Below are 8,956 nucleotides of genomic sequence, written 5' to 3' on the forward strand. Positions count from 1 at the left end.
TGCCGTTATTTATTACATATTTATTAAACTTCGAAGATAGCGTCCTTTTAATATTTGTATTACAAAAATATTTGTAATATTGTGCAATGCTCTCCACAGTCAGGAACTGCTTTTGAATATTTTAAAATAATTTATTAATATTCCCTGACCACATTTCGCCACTTTTGTGGGGTGTACATGTGAAGCGACTGCCGGCTGAGCTGCCATTAAAACGTCGCTCGTTCAACGGACCGCGTTCATTCTGCTCTGGGCGGTTGAGGCGTTCGCAACTCGAGAGCTTTGGATTTCGCACCGCGCACGAGCGTTTAGTTTACGTATATCGCAGTCGGATTCACATTCGCGTATTTCGTATATCCGTGCTTGTTGTTTCCCAGCGCGTGTGTGTCACTGTGTGTGTGTGTGTGAGTGGCGGAGTGTGTAGCTGTGTGTGTGTGACGACTACACGCGCAACGAAAGCGAAAGTTTTGTTTGGCGCGCGTGTTGCCATTGGCGTCTGCGAATTTGCAAACACACACGTTCCCAACCTAGAATAGATTAAAAGCGTGTGAAAACAAATAATAAAAAAAAAAGAAAGATAATGTTCATTATTCCCAATGAGGGTGCATTAAATTAAGGGAATCTAGAGCGGAAGAAACACGACATCAACATAATTTCTGCAAAGACCCGGTAAGTCGGCGGGGTTTGAGAAAAGGTTGCCCATAAATCTCTCGGCATTAGCATTAGCATTTGTGTGCCACACGTGCGGCGCGAAATAACAATAATAAAAAAAGAAAATTGCACTTGACAGCCGACTTCCGATGCTGAAAGCTCTCCTTCCAACTAGAGAGGCTGTCTGTGTTTTTTTTTCCCCCATGAGAAAACCCATTTTTTTCATGTCTGCCTCTCACCTTCTGAAGGACGAATTTAGGTCAGGATTCGTGGGCCTTATCATATGACTCATGCCATGGCCTTTGCCCTTTTGGCGACTCTTGCAGTGGTTGCAATTGCATTACAGCGAGGTCACGTGGCGTATGCGCAATATTGATTTCTTAAGCTCACTAAATATTACCCTCTAAGCTCAAACTTTTAAAAGTAAACAAATTAGAGAAGTAAATAGTCAAGGATGGGACACACTGAAACCAACCATATGCAAACCACAATGTTTAAGACATAGAAAAATAAAACCTTAGCATGACTTTAAAGAGTTATTTAGAGTTTATTTAGATCTTCGCTACCGACTTCCAAGAATTCAGATATTTTAGTACTTCCTTCCCTTAATGTGGTAGTGTTTCTTTTTCTCTTTTGACATAAAAAAGTCTACGCGTGTGAAATGTTCTTTAAATCAGCAAAAACAAAACAAAGACCTTTGCCTTTTCGAAAAAAAAGTAAATAGAAGTTGGGGAATTTTTTTTTTCTGGGCCAGATTTTGCAGCTGCTTTTTACGGCGTGCTAAAAAGAAGTGATGGCTCAGCTAGAGTAAATCAAGCTGTGACTCCCACAATTGACATCTGTTTGTTTTTTTTATATATTTACTTGTTGTAAAACCAAGGTATTTGTTTAACTGGGATTTAAGACTTGGCAGGGCATTGGCAGAAATAAGAAGCTGTCTTTCGAAAAGAATTTTTTGAAAAAAACAACTAAAACAATTGAAAGGATTTTAGCACCTTCAATTGTTCTTAAGTCAATTTAAAGCATTTGGTTAATAATGATCCTCTTAGTAACACACGCTTTATATTCACAAGTTTACAGCAATAACCGAGATATATTTAAAATTATAATAATTTTGTTTTACTTAATCAAGAAAAATAAAATTTTAAACTGAAAAAAAAATTGTTTAAAAAATTTGTATACCCAGATAAAATTGACTTTGACTAAACATTTTACGGTTGGCAGTTTATTTTTTCTATAACTACATTTTTATATTATTAAATATTGATCAATATAATTGGTTTGAAATACTCATGTTTGTTAATGTCACATAATTCCACTTAAATTGAGACCATTACATACTTCATTTCTACACTCTTAATTACTTTTAAAATTAAGGGCTGCCTTGCTTTAAAAATATTAATTTCACATTTAATTTCCTTTTCAAATTAAACAGTTTAGTCTTTGGTTAATTGATATAACATTTCGGCCCTTTTGGTAACAGGAAGTTGCCATAAAGCAACGTGAACATTAGGCAGGTACCGAGTCCATATCAATATCTATGATAGGTAACTCTTGCGCGTGTTCGGAGACCGCTCCATTCATGACACCCCATGACGCCCATAATCGTAGATTTATCATTTTTGCTCGAACGCGCGTTCCGCATTACAACAACAGACGAAGCAGTACAACAAATACGAATACAAATATGAGCCCCATCCGATAAATAAATATAAGCAAACAAGAACACGGGTAGGGGCTAAAGACGACAAAAAATACGAAGCTGATATGCGGATCGTCAGCTTTGGCCCCAAATGCGGAGAAAAGAGAGCGCGCGCAGCTCGAACGGCGCAACACGTGCGTCGTTAATTCAATACAACAAAAAAAACATACACAAAAAATAATAAATAATAGCAGCAAAAAATAAGAAGAGCAAGAGCAAGATTCGCACACACGCAACCACTCGACCGTTTTCTCTAGGCCACTGGGCATGTGAGAGGGACAGAGATAGTGCGATAGCATAAAAGTTCATTAACGGCATGTGAGCTTTCCTCCGTATGTTTGTGTGCTGTGTATGTCCATTGTTTTTGTGGGGCTCTCTTGTGGCTTGTGTTTTAGATTAACGGGAGAGCGGCTATTATCTCTCTCCCGCAGACAAGCCTAAATGCACTGCGAGAATATGTTTCAAAGATAAGCTTGAATTGAGGCTACATTTGATTTTCCCAGTGGACTCTTTGTATAGATATGAAAAAACATGGTTAGGGCCATTACAAATAATGAAAATGTGAAACTATCATACAGATTATTTAATATATTTTAGAAAGTAAAAAGGAATATATAAATTGTCCAACAACAAATGTGACTTGTAAACCTTAACCAAAAATACCAATTCTTGATGCCAATTTATTCATAATATATTTTGATATATACAATATATTCATTTAATCTTAGAATTAAAAAAACTTATTGCTGTATTTTTTTATAATTTATTGTGTATAATTTTACGTTATCTGTTAAAAATTACTATTTTATATTTTAAATTTTTGTTTGCCAATGGATTTATTCCAATGATATTTTTATAATAGCTTTGGCTATATTTCTATATAAAATTCTTAAATTTTTTTTAACTGTGTGGATCACAAGTTTATTGTTTTCAGTTGGTTTTTCGCCCTTGTCTAGTCGTTGTGCTCGTGTCTATAAAATTATCGCCAGTGGACTACCCGGCACTACCGACTGCGCTTGAATGACAAAGTCTGCTTTGTTTTTGTGTTTTTTTTGGCTTTAATTTATGCAGGCAACTACAAAAATAATTCTCTTTTTTGCTTGGCTTTTGGTCATGTCGTTTGGCATCTGTCTGTGTTTGGTCGCACGTGTGCGGCGATTTGCGCTTGTGTGCGTCGATGCCCCCCCTTTCAATATTAAATGTAACATCTAAAAATGTTAACGGCTTCTGTGAGCCCAATGAATGCCAAATTTGAAACACGAGACGAAGCTCTAACAATAAAAAATTGCCTAATTTTCTACGGTATAATTAATTCGTCTAATGACTTATTAAGGGGATCACACTGTGGGATCCAAAGAGATTTATTCAAATCCCATGGAATAAATTAACCATTTCCGGTAGGAACTTAATGTTTATTAATAGAACAAAACGATTTGTTGGGATGCTGTGTGTTACATATGTAATGTGAAACAGGCAAGTTCGTTCAATAAAGTCTCTTGAAATTTATTTAAAAATAATATAATTGTCCCCATGGCGTATACGCAATGTTTACATATTTATTTGGTTAGCTATGGAATTTTCCATGATTACCGGTAGATAAGTGACATAAATCTAGTATTTCTGTCATAAACATGACAGAAATTTAAATTTAACACAAAGCTAGGTTTAACGAGTCAGACATAGTTTTCACAACAGTTTTCACATCGAATCAATTTTCAAATTTTGGGAAATTTAATAAAAATCAGTTTGGAAATTCAATTAAACAAATTAGTATTTGCTTGTGAATTTATGCAAACAAAATAGTTTAGAAGTTCGTTTATATATTTCAAATTACTACTTTTAATTACGGCACTTTATAAATTTTTTCGGTGTGGTAGCTATCCATCGAAGTGTCCTCTTGAACTGCCATCCCACAGCTGTTTGCACTTGAACAACTCGCTGGCCGGCAAGTGGGCAAACACTTGGTTCGTTACCGGGCCATAGAGCTAATTGCTGACCCAATAACGAGAGACACACGACGCCTTAATAAATATAAATGTAAGCGTTAATGAGTGCACGCGCCATTATTTGTGTGAGGAAATACTCGTTTCAGGAAAATTAAACCGACTCTTCCCACTCCAGTTAAATATGTATATATTTATATCTATCTTTATTTCCCTGCCATTAACAAGCCACACGTGCGGCTAAGACAAGCAAATACGCGCTCAATGGTTGTTTCCATCTATTGTCTTTCCTTCTCCCGTTTCGCTATATATATTTTTTGCTCGTTTTATGACCACATTAGCGAATTATATTTCACTGCTGTTCAAAGCGCAAAGACACAGACTATGCAGACATAAATTAAACAAAGGCGAGGCAAAAGGTTCTGGGGGGTTGGCCAACACGCGCCGCTTCTGGTTTCTGTTGGCAATTTCCCGTATTTGAGTTTTTGGGGATGCCCCTCGGTCTTCAACTGTCGGTGAACTGTTTTGGCCACTCTTTTGTAATGCCAACTTAGGGTCAGACTGCTCGGTTGTCTTCGAAAAAAGTTGATTTCCAACTGACTCACTGGCCAAGAAACCGTAAATCCTACTTATAAAGCCACGAGCGCATTATTTTTAATTGTCTATATTTTTTTTTAATGATTAATTTTTCCTTGTGTGGATAACGATTCCTGGAATGAGTAACAAAGAAAGTTTTCTATAAAAAATATTCGTGCTAATGACTCAAATAACTGCTATCAGTATTTTTAATTCGTAGAATCATATGGGACCTTGACCTACCCATGAAATAAAACTCATTTATAAAAACATATGTTGGTTAATTTGTTGTTAAAGTGTGTTTAAATTGTTTTTAATCAAAAAGTCATGTTTCTGGTTAACCAGTTAGATTATATCTTAAAATTACCTCACGACTTTTGATAAATTGTCAACAGATTTTTGGATATTTGATAACCAACAATTTTTATATCGGGTTGACGATCCAGAATAATTTATTTATTTACTCCGAGGTCAAATACCGATAATGATTTATTCTTTATTATAACAGTCTGATACAGAATTGGTTTTATTTAATTGCTTCAATTATAAAAAAAACACGATTTGAAATAACAATAGTAAATTGTGGCTACTTATAATTGAGTTTGCCCAATATACGATTTTGAGGCCTTGTTATACTAAAAAAGGAGTAAATAAGTTATAATTTTAGATTAAACTGTAAAGATGCTTTAAGGACATACATATATTAATAATCTCTAAACTAAGTTGATAAATATATACGCTCTGTTGCCTGACAAATCGAGACACACGTGCTCGCAAATGTCATTAATTAATGGTAATTGTTGCGCTTAACATTTTTATGACGTGCCAATGAAACGAGCTAAACAGAATTATGGTCGACAAAATGTCAAACACTCAAATTCTCTTGAAAGCCGAAATTTATGTTCGGGAAAAATTAAATAAATGCAAAACTTAAGACAACAATGAACGGGGTCTATCTCTTCTACCCACGATCCAATTAGCCATCACAATCAAACCCAATAGAAGGTGAACAATAAAATCGGAGATATTCCGGACAGACAACTGAAATTTGAAACACTATCCCTGGCTTTTGACGCACGACCTGTATCAATCACATTCATGTTTTATGTCTATCGAAGATCTGGTTTTGCCTTGTGGGCTTAGCAATCAAAATTTTATTAATGCTTTAGGCATTCAGACGTTTAGCTAATAAGATTGTTGATTAATTTACGCTTAGCTGAAAAGCGGAACAGAAAACAATACACTTAATGACTATTTTCGAATAAACAAATTTTAAAATGCGATCACTGGAGGTAATTATTTTTAGTGGCTCTTTTTTTATACCCGTTACTCGTAGAGTAAAAGGGTATATTGTATTCGTGCAAAAGTATGTAACAGCTAGAAGGAAGCGTTTCCGACCCTATAAAGTATATATATTCTTGATCAGGGTCACTAGCCGAGTCGATATAGCCATGTCCGTCTGTCCGTCTGTCCGTCTGTCCGTCTGTCCGTCTGTCTGTCTGTCCGTCCGTATGAACGCTGAGATCTCGGAAACTATAAAAGCTAGAAGATTGGCATTTTGCATGCAGATTCTAGGAGTTCCTACGCAGCGCAAGTTTGTTTCAAAAAGGTGCCACGCCCCCTTAAACGCCCACAATCGCTTATATACGATTTTAAAAATTTAAATATTTTGGAAAAGTAAAAATGCAGTTTTATTGTGTTTATCAATACCTATCGAAATGTAGAAGAAATTTTTCAAATCGGACCATTCGTTAAAAAGTTTTGCGTGATCAAAGTTTCTATCTCCATCTCCCTCGCACTCCCTATACCTGAGTAACGGGTATCTGATAGTCGGGGCACCCGACTATAGCGTTCTCTCTTGTTTTTATCTAGTTTGGTTGACTTTATCACTAACTATATAACCTCAATTTAATTTTTTTAAATTTTGAACACTTAGCTAATAAAATTCTAACAGCCGACAATTAATTAACTTTTTTTTTATTGTGCCAGAAATTTGAAAGTTAAAAGTAAATACAATTTTTTTTACATAACATTTTATGTATTTAAATGAATTAAAAACAATTCCAAAATTGTTGCTTATATCATTTTAATATTTTGTTCTTATTTTTTTGCGAAAACGGTAAAAAATTCCTCTCATGTTTAAGATTGTGAAAAAAAATAAACACTTTTCAGATGGTATGAAAGATGAGATTAGTTGGAGATTAATTATTAAGTAGTCCTCACTGTTTTAAATGGAAGACAGAAAATGTCTGTTCTTAAGTCTCTGTCTATCAAAATACTTCTGTGGTTCCGGGTCGTTGTTTTATGTCTGTCATTCTTGCTTTTTATTAAATTCCTGTTATTGAGAAGTCATAATTTGCCACACGTGTACCTCATTTATTGTTGCCGTCTTTTATTTGCTTTCTTTGTTGGCCATCGCCAATTTTTATCGCCATTTTCGGCGGCTTTAATTGGGTTACCGAAATTTCATCACCTTTTTGTTGATTCTAGTCTAGACCGGTCTTACTAAGTTCGGAAAACTTGCGAAAAAATGCTGACACTTTATTTTTGCACTCCCATTTGTCTTGAAAAGGTGACAAGCCCACTTTTGAAACAATTTTTTCTTACCTCTAACCGTATCTAAATACAACAATGACGCATTTTGATTCCTTTTTGGCTGATTTTCAGTTTGTTTAGTTGCTGTTGTCACTGTTGTCGTCTGACTTTCCGGCGCATGTGCTGAGATAAGAAAAGAAATTAGCACTTTGATGACTTGCCCAAGGGGCAACATGATCACTTTTGGACTGGAAATAATATTTAAGTTTTGAACGGAATACTCTATTAAGTATTTATGGTATGAATGTAAAAATATATAAATAGGGTTAAAACAAATTAAAAATGTATCGCAAGTAATATAAGTTCAATTTAAAAAATATTATTTATTGTGTTTAGATTGAAGTTATTTAGGTGCTAAACCAAGTGATGTTTAGTTTTTGTAGCTAGCCCGAAATGTAGTATTCTTTCCCCCATACAAAATAGAGAAGGGTATTAGCTAATAAATACGAAAATCTTATGCAAACATAGTTCACGTAAACAATAAATGTACGAAACAGTCATAAGGTACACATGCTGCGGAAAGTTTTATTTGTGTATATAGATGGGATTTCTGTTTGCTCGCGGCGTCTTTCAAAATGTGTGGCGCGTGTAAAGTTGTAAGATAAGGTCAAAAATGAATGGAATTCTCCAACGAGATTAGACTAAAAGAAGGCCACGGGCGTAACTGTAATTATAAAGGGCACGGAAATTTAATATAGGGCAAAATATTAAGTATCCGCCCTGGAGGACAATGAATATTATTACCTGGGCTCACGTTTGTAAGCTAAGCTGTTTTGGGAAATGTCCATATAAGAAAAAGCCGAATCATTTTATGTTATTAATATTTGAAGTACTCTTTTGGCTAACGCTGCGACTGAAAGATGATGGAAGTAAACATTTAGAAAACGAGACCCTAGTGCAATTTAAAACGCTTCCAAAGCATCCACAAAGGACACGTCGGCTGAAGCACACAGGAAAAATATTAGTTGGCATTCCTTCTGTGCAAAAATACGATTACATTTTCTCGAAACTTTGAGATGTTATAACTCGAAAGCTTGTTTATAACTTTTAAGCTTTAAAGAGTTCTGTAATTCTAAAAATTTAAATAGGATTGAAGACCATTTTTTGTTTTTTTTTTCTGTGTACTCATATCTGCCCTGATGTTTGAGGGAATGCGGCTTCTCATGTGAACAATGAGGGGCATTGTAGTGCCCGCAGCGTTTAGAGTTACGCATGACAAATAAGTTTCGAAATGGCAACGCCTTTGCAGACAAGCACACACGTTCCTGTAAAAAAACAAAAAAAACGAGTTCCTTGAACTCTAATTTCTTGTCGGATAAGTTGACAGTATGCGGCTGGACCCTGTCTTTGTGATGTAGCCGCCGGTCACAACAGTCTGCCACAACAATGCCCCAGCGATTCCCAAAAAAGAAGAGAAAATCAAATTTCCCTTCCGTTCTGGAGGCGTGTGAAAAGTCATTGGCATAAACAGATTCCTTTGTGTTGTTTTTAC

At 35.4% G+C, this 8,956-nt stretch overlaps 1 protein-coding gene across 1 annotated transcript in view; it reads left to right on the plus strand.

Moving 5' to 3' along the window:
* The first annotated feature begins 255 nt into the window (after positions 1 to 255).
* The window catches only part of LOC108052807, a 20,181-nt gene continuing 11,480 nt past the window's right edge, over positions 256 to 8,956 (plus strand). The window contains exon 1 of the mRNA XM_044459154.1: positions 256 to 666. The gene's annotated coding sequence lies outside the window, so the exon portion shown is untranslated. The remainder of the gene's footprint in view (positions 667 to 8,956) is intronic.

This window comes from Drosophila rhopaloa, unplaced genomic scaffold, assembly GCF_018152115.1.
Source record: "Drosophila rhopaloa isolate 14029-0021.01 unplaced genomic scaffold, ASM1815211v1 contig_178, whole genome shotgun sequence".
Lineage (NCBI taxonomy): Eukaryota > Metazoa > Arthropoda > Insecta > Diptera > Drosophilidae > Drosophila > Drosophila rhopaloa.